The following is a 12325-nucleotide window of genomic DNA, read 5'->3' as shown; positions in this document are numbered from 1 at the left end:
CTGGGGGTGTATGTACCATTGAAGAGCTTAAACCTAAGGGCGATTATAAGTCTTTCAAAATTGGTGTTTCTGTTGACTTCTATGAGAAAAGCGTCACCCCGGACATGTGGCCGACTAACGCTAGAGTAAAGCAGTGGTTTTTTCGAAGACAGAAATAAAAATCAATAAAGATGATCGACGAACTTCGTGTTTAATGCAATTACAGACTATATACTCAGTTATATACCAAAATGTAAGAGGCCTCAAAACTAAGCTTAGTCACTTCAGGCAAAGTTAATTAACGCTGATTTGTGATGTTGTAACTGTAACTGATACATTTTTCGACAACTCCGTGCTAGATTCAGAGCTTATCTGCAATTAATGGAATATACTACGACGTGATCGTACGAGTGGCATAGGTGGAGGCGTGCTATTAGCCGCCCAACTTGGTATTATAGTGCTGCGTTGTCCTGAATTTGAGACACAGAATGGTGAAGACCTCTGGGTCCGGCTTTCTATATCCAGTGCTACTTATTATGCTTGTGTTGTGTATATTCATCCTAGATCTTCTGATGAAATGTATGTCTTGGTTTCATAAAGTGGAGTCAATAATAGGCTCATTAGAAGAAGAAGTGCTAATACTCGGTGATCTAAACCTTAACCCAAAGTAGACATCTACTACCATTTTATGTCATTATTGTTATTTTTTAAGTTTTTGTGGATTAACTGAGAGGAATGATGTGATGAATGCTTTTGAAGGTAAATTGGACGTTGTATTATCTTCTGACAGCGGTTTCAAAGTGAGAGTGTCTGAGATCGAGGGGGGAGGTCTTGTGCCGCGACGAGATTCATATCATCCACCGCTTGATATTGGCTTATCATTCTTTAAATCAAAGACGGGTTCTGTAAGAATTAATTGTTTGTGGTACCTTTGTTGTATCTGAATTCCATAACACAAGAGCTTTAGCAACTTACTTTGGGTTCAGAACAATGTATGCGATGTTGTCCGCATTCATTTATTATTTATTTAATCCGAGTAACATGGATGTGCAAAAAGATTGGAATTTTTCCAAAGGGTATTATGAACTTATGTACGCCCTAATTTCTAAATTAAAATGGGAGGAAATATACCTTGCCAAAGACGTAAACCAGGCTGTAGAGCAGTTTTATAACATTCTATATAATATTTTTGATGAATGCTTACCTAAAAAAAATAGACCCAGAACGCCATCTAGGTCCTTCCCGGCATGGTTTACTTCTGACCTTATAAGTGACATCAAACGTAAAGCTATGCTACATAAAAAATTGAAAGTTTGTGGTGATAAAGCTGCATACAATAATTTCTCTGCTCTTAGATCTGACATTAAACGACGAACGTCTGTAGCGTATAACAACTTTTTGCACAATATTCAGGTCAAATTAAATCACAGTCCTAAAACATTCTGGCAGCACATCCAGAGTTTGCGGTGTAAGGGAGGTTTTGAGACACATGTCACGTATAAAGGAATAGAGTGTAATGGTAGTGAGGCAGCTCAATCGTTCTCCAATTTTTTTGCTAGCGTTTTTTTGCCAGAAACCCCTTCGCTTGATTACCTTAATGACATATCAGAAAGCAAATCTTCAAATCTAATTAACATTAACGAAATTTTGATGAGTGATCTAGAGTATGGTATAGAAAAACTTAAACCGAATTCTTCCATAGATCCCGACTACATTTCCGCATTTATTATTAAAGGTTGTAAGGACATGTTGAAATCGCCTATCTTACCTATTTTTAACATGTCACTAGAGATAGGGTTTTATCCAGACCGTTGGAAAATTTCGCGCGTTCAACCGATCCCTAAATCTAGTGATCATTCGCAATTAGAAAACTATAGGCCAATAGCTATAACTCTCATCATTACCTAAATTATTTGAATCAATATTACATACACTTATCAGTTCACAAATTCAACCTTATCTATGTGTTGCACAACATGGATTTAGACATAATCGTTCCGTTACGACCAATCTGCTCACGCTGGTTGATCTGATTTCCGAACATCTGGATAAAAATATACAAGTGGATGTAATTTATTTCGATTTAAAAAAAGCTTTTGATCGTGTTGATAACGACGTGTTGCTACGCAAAGTAAGTGATACAGGTTTTTCACCTAAACTCCTTAAATTTAGTTCGCTAGTTATCTGCGCAATCGGCAGCAATATGTCCGTCATTCGTCCGGTTGCTTTGTATCTAAATTATATCACACTCGGTCAGGCGTCAGTCAAGGTTCAATTTTAGGACCACTTTTGTTTAACATAATGGTATATAATCTGGAGACTGTACTTAAACATGCTAAATGCCTATTGTACGCGGATGATCTCAAACTGGTTTACGGGATAGAAAACAGTTTCGATGCAGCTACATTGCAAGAAGACCTAAACTCAGTATTTCGTTGGAGTATAGACCACAAACTATTATTTTATATTAATAAGTGTCATGTTATGACCTTTAGCCGGTCTCATAATCCACTGATTGCGCCATACTTCTTGGAGACGGAATTAATAACCCGAGTTTCCTCCGTAAAGGATCTGGGAGTTATTTTTGACCCCAAACTGAACTTCCATGACCTCGTCAAAACACTTGCTACTGAATCATATCGTAGATTAGGTTTTGTAATTAGAAACATGAGGGAGTTACATAACCCCATGGCTATCAGACTTGTTTACATGACACTGGTTAGAAGCAAACCTGAATCTGCTTCGATCATTTGGAATCCCTATGAAAGTGCTTACGCCTTACTTTTAGAAAAAAATCAAAAAGCTTTTCTCAGACTTTTTATACAAAAAAAAAAAAATACAAATACTACCCATTTCTTTATCCAACAAAATTTCTATTAGGCATGTTAACATTCAATTCTCTGGAAGTAGGGCGCAATAACCATTTAATTTCATTCGTTTGTAAGATGTTACGTAGTGAATCGGACTGCCCTGAGTGGGTGTCCCAGGTAGTCCGTCTTTATGTTCCCATGGTACCTAAAATGCAGCTCAGACCACGCAACTATCCTTTGCTGGCCGTGTCTGAAGCTCGCACTGTTTCACACACTAACTCTCCGCTCATTCGGGCGCTCACTCTGCTCAACGCTCTCTTGACGTCAGAACCTTAATGCGATCTGTTTGCGAAGAAATGGGTGGATTTTTGTGTGTTATATGTGTTTGAAATTCTGTGAGTTGATGAACGAAAGGTGATTGTTTACTGTTGTTTCTTATGTGATTGTTTATGTTTATGTGTAAATTTTATAATTTGTAGACTTTTGTCCCCTTTTTTAGTGTTTAAGTTTCTGTTGTAATTGTATTATCTGACTGCCCAACGATTTGTTGTAAACTGTTATGTTGTGTATGTTATTTGATAAATAAAATAAAAAAAGTATAGTAACCTTAACACTACATTTGATTACTCTAACTACTTGCCTCATCATGGAAAATTGAACGAATCTAAGTCTACAACCAAGCTTAGGGTTGTCTTTGACGCTTCGGCTTGTACTACATCAGGTAAGTCGTTCAACGACATACAAATGGTTGGTTCTCCTCTTCAAGACGTGGTTTAGGTTTCGTCAACACATGGTAGTCGTTAGTGCAGATAAGTAGGTTAGAATTCCCAATTCTTTGTCGGTCCTACACATTGTCTTGCAATTGCATTATAAGAGCGTCTTGTATTGTGGTGTCCGCATTGGATTGACTCATGCGCTCGCGCCTCGACGCGACGAATGTCGACCGCTCAGATTGCATTTATTTCATCGGGTATCGGCGCCTACCCGATTTCAATGGTGCGATACAGTACCTTGCGAACAGTTATCCAGCTTGTTCATTTAAACCTACAATACAATAATTGACTTCTATCGATGCAGCCGACTGACTGCTGGCTGTTTTAAATTGTAATCATAATAACTTATTAGGTATATTTACATCGATCGTAAAGAAAATTATATCTTAAATAAACGCATTTGATATAAGTGGAACATATTATATATGTGTATTTTTTTTTTTTAGCATCTTGGACATTTATTTTATTGAATCATAGAGTATTCTTACGAGTAGTACAGAACTCTAATTGTTACCATGAACGTGCTGACTGTCCAAGCCCACAGAACTATCGCTATGTAACAACAAAAGCAGATTATCTATACTTAATAATAATCAGAATTGTTTCTTTTTTAACGATGTAGGTAGAGATACAAGATTATTAAAAAATACTGCTACGCAAGGACACTAATACTAAGGTATCCCATTTCATAAAAACAGAACAATGCCTACTAGACTTGGAATCGAAAAAGTGACTACTTTATCTTGATCGCAGACAATGTTTTTTCATATACTCAAAATTATTTCTTTTCTTTTAGTATAATTCATTACCTTTTCTTATTTTATTACTGATTTATCGGGAAATCTACCTTATCTTTTTTTTGTAAACTTTATTGTTATAAAACGGAATCATTTATATCCAAACAGCAAATAGACTTTGACCAACTAAGCTTGAAAGTTGATGTTGCAATAATCATAGTAATAGTGAGATTGATATTGATGTTGAGACTGACGTTTCGCTGTTGGGGCGTCACTATGTTAGCGGTCGTTAATAAATATTTATATATTAATATAAGTAAAAATGATTGATAACATAAGTAACATTTCTAATGAAATTGACAACCTTACATTAGCAAGCTCCCACGTCTGCACACCAGATCAGTATACTGAGATCGTTAACAATTCAGGTAGCAATTTTAAAGTAATACACGTAAATATTAGAAGTATTAATAAAAATCTTGACCAGTTTATATCCATGCTTTCTATAACAAAACTGGAGTATGATATAATAATTCTTTCAGAATGACATATGGTAGTACAGCAGGCAAACGATCAACCGTGGCTGGAAGATATCACCTACTTGGGATCCAATAATAAATAAACTCAAGGCCAAACCCAAGAGCAGCGCTGCAAGACATCAAGACACAGTGAGCTCATACTGCGTAGGTCGGACCACAAGTAATTAATTAAAATATGAAGGTAGAACGAGCAACATCTCGTGTCAAGACGAACGCCATCTCAGTCTGCCCGTGACCATGATACCTGCAAAGGTTTCGAAACGTCGGGAACTAAAATCTAAAATTAAACCGCGATAAAATCCGTAAAAGTAGTTTCATTTCAATGTCTAACATTCGCGTAAACCTAAGAAACCGCTCTCAAGCTGTAAAAATTGGTACGGTGGTGAGCGAGGAGGAGCAGATTGGGCATGGAGTCCCACAGGAAAGTATTCTTGGCCCGACGCTCTTTTTAATATATGTCAATGACCTATGCAATATGAAATTCCAAACTTGTGACATCTTTACATATGCTGATGACACAGCATTATTAGTATATGGCAGGGACTGGTTGGAGACAAGGACTCGGGCAGAGAATTACTTGAGAGAAGTAATGCTGTGGTTATCCTCTAATTTGCTCACGCTTAATATAGAGAAAACTAAATATATACGTTTTTATCTCCCTCATTCTCCCAAGCCACCTGTGGAAACTCTGTCGCTCACAGCTCACAGTTGTGTGACCTCACTATCTAGTAAGTGCTCCTGCCTACCCCTGACTAACGTAGGCAACATAAGGTATCTCGGGGTTCTGCTTGATGAGCGAATGGACTGGCGTCCGCAAGTAGAGGCTCTTACTGGGCGAGTTAGACGACTCATATATGTCTTTAAAAATCTTCGGTATTCTGCCGACCAATTGGTAATGTGTACTGTTTATAAGGCACTTTGCCAATCAATTCTTGGGTACTGTATTACTGCATGGGGAGGGACATACAAGACCTTGTTTCTGCAATTGCAGAGAGCGCAAAGGTATCTCCTCAAGGTAATGCACTGCAAACCTCGTGACTACCCAACCGCAAAACTATATAAGGATAGTGAAGTCTTGACTGTTAGACAGTTATTTATTCTTCGTGCTATGCTCCGACGACATTCCGAAATTTCCCTTAGTGCAAGAATATTACAACATTATTATGTTATATGATTATACTAGCTGTTTCCCGCGACTTCGTCCCCGTGGGTAGAGGATATAAGTTATGATTTTTTGCCTGCCCTATTTTTTTTCACATTTTCCATTGTATCTTCGCTCCTATTAGTCGCAGGGTGATGGTTTATAGCCTAAAGCCTTCCTCAATTAATGGTCTATTCAACACAAAAAGAATTTTTCAATTTGGACCAAGAGTTCCTGAGATTAGCGCGTTCAAACAAACAAACTGTTGAGTATGTGTGCGTGTGCCTACGCACGTTAACGTTTGTTTAAAATAAAGGCCAGTGCGTTACTAGCAAGCCGTTGTTTCACTCGTGTACCTTGTACTTAACATTGGCGACGAGGATTAAAATTACCCACGCAAATAAGAAGTAAAAATGTCTGGCGCAGTGTTCGGCGTTTTATCGGTATTTGACCACAATGGGCAATCGTGGGAGACCTACAAATGCCGCATCAAGCAGTGGTTTGTGGCAAATGACATTACGGAGACGAGCGATCCGACGGGAACAAAACGACGAGCTATCTTGCTGAGCGCACTCGCAGATGGCACACATAAGCTGGCAGCAGACCTCGCGTTACCAAAACAGCTGCAAGACGTACCCTACGAGGACGTGCTTAGACTGCTGGATGAGCATTTTATTCCTAAGCGGTGTGGATTCGGGGAGCGGTGCAAGTTTTACGAAGCAACGCAACATGAAGCGGAGACATACGCGGAGTGGGCCGCAAGATTGCGCGGCCTAACGGCTCATTGTGGATTTTCTAATGTCGAGGAGGCTTTACGGGACAAGTTTGTCATGGGCATGTTGCCGGGATCTGACAGGGAAAAGCTATTCGCGAAAAATCTAGCAGGCCTGACGTTGAGCAAGGCGATGGAGTTGGCGGAGAACGCGCGGAGCGCACGAGCAGCAGCGGGTGCCGGGGAGCAGGCCGCGCCGCGTGAAGTGTTCAAGGTCACGCAGGCGCCGGGTCCGGCGACGCCGCCTCAACGGAAGGCGATACCTAGTTCAGATTTCAAAGGGCAGTGTCAAGTGTGCGGCTATCATAACCATGAAACATCGCAGTGTCGGTTCGCGAAAGCGAAATGTAGGAAATGTAATGCTACGGGACATTTGCGTAAAATGTGCAAAAAAAATAATTTTGTTGATTCAAAAGCTGAGGATGAAAGTGACGATGACGGTAAGTGTTTTAATATTAGATCAGCTAAAGGGGAACCGATGACGGAAACGGTTACGGTATCGGGAGTTAAATTAAAATTTGAGATAGATAGCGGTTCGGCCGTAACGGCAATTTCTGAGAGTATTTATGAAAAACATTTTAGCGATGTACCATTGTCGACGACTAGGAAACGATTATTATCATATACCGGCGATAAAATTATTTGTGTGGGCATCGCTCAGTTACAAGTGACATATGCGAAAATAACACATTGGCTGTGTGTTTATGTCGTGCGAGATGGCGGTCCACCGATTCTAGGTCGCGATTTCATTTCAAAGTTTAAATTAGAATTCGCTATGCCAGTAAGATACTGTAAACAAGTGGATGGAAATGAATTGATTCACACACTGCAAGGTCGTTATCCTTTGGTATTTTCGGACAAGTTAGGGTTATTTAATAAATTTAAAGTAAAATTACAAGTAAAGGAAGATGCTAAACCGGTTTTTGTAAGGGCTAGACCGATAGCGTTCGCATTGAAAGACAAAGTTGACAAAGAAATAGATCGTCTAATAGGATTAGGCATTTTGAAACCCGTGGACCACTCTCGGTATGCGTCACCCATCGTGCCTGTATTGAAGCAAAATGGGTCTATACGTATATGTGCTGATTTTTCGACCGGGGTAAACAAACAATTAGTTATCGATCAGTATCCTTTGCCTACAGTAACAGAACTCTTTGCTAAATTATATGGTGGTCAGCAGTTTACTAAATTAGATTTGTCAAATGCTTATAATCAGTTCATGTTACACGAGGACTCGCAAGAATTAACTTGTATAAACACACACAGGGGGATTTATAAACAAACTCGTCTTTGTTTTGGTATTGCGAGTGCGCCGGCTTTGTTCCAACGGGCGATAGAAGGCGTGTTGGGTGGCGTGCCCGGCACACTGTGTTTACTTGATGATATTTTAATTACCGGTAAAACGAGATCGGAACATTTGGATAGATTACATTAGGTACTAAGCAAATTACAAGACGCAGGACTGACCTTACAAAAAGATAAGTGTGTGTTTTTCAGTGATGAGGTTAATTATTTAGGGTACGTGATAAATAAAGATGGACTTCATAAATCACCGCAGAAAATTAAAGCCATGACAGAAGCACCGGTTCCAACTAACGTCAATCAATTACAGTCATTTTTGGGGTTGGTTAATTATTATAGGAACTTTGTCCCAAACGCCTCAGCGATTTTATGTCCTTTGTATAACTTGCTGAGAAAGGGTAACAAGTGGTGTTGGACACAGGAGCATGACGATGCGTTTTTGAATATTAAAAAAAGTTTAGCTTCAGATCAAGTTTTAGCTCACTTCAACCCAGAGTCAACTATAATCTTAACCGTGGATGCATCACCGTTAGGCCTGTCTGCAATATTATCGCAATTAGAAACCGATGGGTCGGAGAGACCGATTTCGTTTGCGTCGCGTACACTTAGTGCTACGGAGAAAAGTTACTCACAAATTCAAAAGGAAGCGACCGCAATTATTTTTGGTGTAAGGCGATTTCACCAATATTTATACGGTAGGGCGATTCCTTTCATTCTCCGCACCGATCACAAACCATTATTGTCGATTTTCGGACCACAGCGTGGTATTCCAGAAGTATCAGCGAACAGACTACAAAGATACGCATTATTTTTGAGCGGCTATAATTATAAAATTGAATATGTTCGTAGCGCTAATAACAGCGCGGACTTCTTATCTCGCGCCTGTTTACCGGAGGGGGCAGGGACGGATCGAGACGGGCGGGAAAAAGATGCAACGATGCCAGACCTCGATCGAGCCTCGTACATTAATTTCGTGATAGAAGGCAGTCTGCCTGTAACCGTAAACTTATTACGCGAGGCGACAAGTACAGATGCGACCTTGAACAGAGTGGTACATTTCGTGTTGAATGGATGGCCAAGAAAAATAGATGATGATGCGATTAAGCCGTACTTTGCTTGTAGGACACAATTATCGTATGAACAAGGATGTATTATGAGAGGGCACAAAGTAGTAGTTCCGGAAAAGTTGCATGGAAAAATATTAAAGGAACTGCACCAGTCTCATTTAGGTATTGTTAAGACAAAAGCAGAGGCGCGAGCGCGTGTGTGGTTTCCGGGGATAGACGCCGCGTTAGAGCGGATGATAGGGGCATGTGACGTTTGCATGCAGCTGCGGCCATCACCGACGCGGGCACCGATCGCACACTGGGAATATCCTGCAACGCCTTTTTACCGGATACACATAGATTTCATGGGACCTATAAACGGTAACTCCTTTTTAGTGGTAGTAGATGCATATACAAAGTGGGTCGAGGTTTATAACATGAGAGGCGATACGTCAACATCAGCGACAATAGATAAATTATACGAGTTTATGTCTAGATTTGGTATCCCACATACGCTGGTTAGCGACAATGGTACTTCATTCACGTCATATGAGTTTGAGGCTTTCGCTTTCGTTCGAGGTGAACGGAATTTCGCACATGACGTCACCAACATACCACGCGGCCAGCAACGGACAGGCGGAAAGCTATGTTAAGATAGTTAAAAAAGGTATCAAAACGAGCTTGCTTACGGGTTGTGGAGCGCGGAATTCAAATAACTTACTTTTGAAATACTTGTTTGACTATAGAAATTCCGTTCACACAACAACCGGGTTTTCACCAGCCGAGCTGGTCTACGGTAGGAAGCTAAAGACGCGGCTAGATCTAATTAAACCCGAGTCACCGTCATCTTCATCCTCGGCTCTTGCTAATGTGGTAAAACGTAAACAGTGTTTGCAAAATAAGACGAGAGGACAGAATATACAAGTCTTTGTGCCCGGTGACAAAGTATATTATAAAAATCAAACAGTAAATAGTAAGTTTTCGTGGTGTAAAGGAACAGTGTTAAAAAGAATTGGCAAAGTAATATATTTAATCAAAGACGATAGTACTTCAAAAATACAAAGAAAACATAAAAACCAAATTATACTGTTTAAAAGTGACGATTGTAAAACCAAACCGAAAGACACAGATATAGACATAGAGGAGCTAACTGGTGACCCAACATTAGAAATACAAGACCAGAATAGTGCTGATAATATGGCTGCCGAGTCACCTCAAGGAACGCTTCCGCTTCCATCACCAGATCAATCTGGGGGAGAGAAGGAATATGAGGAAGCATGTTCCGGCTCGCCTAGCCCTGGTCATTTAGAAGAAGCAGCACCGGATCAGCAAACGGTTGAGCCACCACCCATACGGCGGTCGAGACGCAATCTTCCGAGCGTTAATTACAAAGTATTTTATTAGCATGTATGTTGTATTAAGTTAGTATATTAGTTATTAATTTGTATGTCTGAGCTGGTGGGGAGGAGTGTTGAGTATGTGTGCGTGTGCCTACGCACGTTAACGTTTGTTTAAAATAAAGGCCAGTGCGTTACTAGCAAGCCGTTGTTTCACTCGTGTACCTTGTACTTAACACAAACAAACTCTTCAGCTTTATATATTAGTATAGATTAGCATAGAGTATAGATAAGACATTTCAAGCGGAGTGCCGCCGACCCTCAAAATACGAGCATGGCTCAGTTTGAGAGTCAGTGTGTTAATTTATATAATGCAGCTGTACAATCGTCTTAAAACCTAAAAAAAATTGTCACCTATGTAAGTTGTTTGTACTTTTAAGAAGAAATAAAATTATTATTATTATTATAGAGTATATGTATACTCTAGGGTCGGCGGCACTCCGCTTGAAATGTCTTATCTATACTCTATGCTAATCTATACTAATATATAAAGCTGAAGAGTTTGTTTGTTTGTTTGAACGCGCTAATCTCAGGAACTCTTGGTCCAAATTGAAAAATTCTTTTTGTGTTGAATAGACCATTAATTGAGGAAGGCTTTAGGCTATAAACCATCACCCTGCGACTAATAGGAGCGAAGATACAATGAAAAATGTGAAAAAAAATAGGGCAGTCAAAAAATCATAACTTATATCCTCTACCCACGGGGACGAAGTCGCGGGAAACAGCTAGTATAATCATATAACATAATAATGTTGTAATATTCTTGCACTAAGGGAAATTTCGGAATGTCGTCGGAGCATAGCACGAAGAATAAATAACTGTCTAACAGTCAAGACTTCACTATCCTTATATAGTTTTGCGGTTGGGTAGTCACGAGGTTTGCAGTGCATTACCTTGAGGAGATACCTTTGCGCTCTCTGCAATTGCAGAAACAAGGTCTTGTATGTCCCTCCCCATGCAGTAATACAGTACCCAAGAATTGATTGGCAAAGTGCCTTATAAACAGTACACATTACCAATTGGTCGGCAGAATACCGAAGATTTTTAAAGACATATATGAGTCGTCTAACTCGCCCAGTAAGAGCCTCTACTTGCGGACGCCAGTCCATTCGCTCATCAAGCAGAACCCCGAGATACCTTATGTTGCCTACGTTAGTCAGGGGTAGGCAGGAGCACTTACTAGATAGTGAGGTCACACAACTGTGAGCTGTGAGCGACAGAGTTTCCACAGGTGGCTTGGGAGAATGAGGGAGATAAAAACGTATATATTTAGTTTTCTCTATATTAAGCGTGAGCAAATTAGAGGATAACCACAGCATTACTTCTCTCAAGTAATTCTCTGCCCGAGTCCTTGTCTCCAACCAGTCCCTGCCATATACTAATAATGCTGTGTCATCAGCATATGTAAAGATGTCACAAGTTTGGAATTTCATATTGCATAGGTCATTGACATATATTAAAAAGAGCGTCGGGCCAAGAATACTTTCCTGTGGGACTCCATGCCCAATCTGCTCCTCCTCGCTCACCACCGTACCAATTTTTACAGCTTGAGAGCGGTTTCTTAGGTTTACGCGAATGTTAGACATTGAAATGAAACTACTTTTACGGATTTTATCGCGGTTTAATTTTAGATTTTAGTTCCCGACGTTTCGAAACCTTTGCAGGTATCATGGTCACGGGCAGACTGAGATGGCGTTCGTCTTGACACGAGATGTTGCTCGTTCTACCTTCATATTTTAATTAATTACTTGTGGTCCGACCTACGCAGTATGAGCTCACTGTGTCTTGATGTCTTGCAGCGCTGCTCTTGGGTTTGGCCTTGAGTTTAT

The 12325-nt window shown here is 40.0% G+C and overlaps 1 pseudogene; it reads left to right on the top strand.

Annotated features, from left to right (window-relative positions):
• The first annotated feature begins 6206 nt into the window (after nucleotides 1–6206).
• Nucleotides 6207–10993, top strand: LOC113505402 (annotated as a pseudogene).
• The last annotated feature ends 1332 nt before the right edge of the window (nucleotides 10994–12325 follow it).

Source organism: Trichoplusia ni, chromosome 25 (genome assembly GCF_003590095.1).
Source record: "Trichoplusia ni isolate ovarian cell line Hi5 chromosome 25, tn1, whole genome shotgun sequence".
NCBI lineage: Eukaryota > Metazoa > Arthropoda > Insecta > Lepidoptera > Noctuidae > Trichoplusia > Trichoplusia ni.
This window is presented reverse-complemented; position numbering and strand designations above follow the sequence as displayed.